The sequence below is a fragment of the Telmatherina bonti genome, assembly GCF_933228915.1.
Source record: "Telmatherina bonti genome assembly, chromosome: 16".
Classification (NCBI taxonomy): Eukaryota; Metazoa; Chordata; class Actinopteri; order Atheriniformes; family Telmatherinidae; genus Telmatherina; species Telmatherina bonti.
In genome coordinates this window covers 14893946-14894578 of record NC_136614.1, presented here as the reverse complement: position 1 = coordinate 14894578, position 633 = coordinate 14893946, and positions in this window count along the sequence as shown.

Here is a 633-nt window from a genome sequence, read left to right as displayed (position 1 = left end):
AGGAGGAAGACAGAGTACCAGACAGAACATAAACGACCACAGTGTGCTAACCACTACATCATCCATACGCATATACATACGCACGTACATACATCCATCCATCCATCTATACACACAAACATACATCTATACGCGCATACATACATACATACATACATACATACATCTATACGCGCATACATACATACATACATACATACATCTATACGCGCATACATACATACATCTATACGCGCATAAATACATACATACATCCATCTATACACACATACATACATCTATACGCGCATACATACATACATCTATACGCGCATAAATACATACATACATCCATCGATACATACATACATACATGTGCAGTTCTGGCCCTCAATGACCAACTTCGGACACCTCTGTCTTATGTTGAACGTTTTTCATTAAATTGTTTCACAATTTTTAGCCACATTTTGGTGAAATTCTGCCCATATTTACACGAGTCTCTGTCTCTCTGAGATGCTTGTTTTCTACACATTTATTACTTTTTCCCTCCTGTTGTCAAAAGATGTGTTGCTGTAATTAATTTCTAAATTAGCTTCTTTTTTTTTTCCCCCCCAAAAATAATAAAATGTCTGTTTTTTAATCTAATATGTTGTT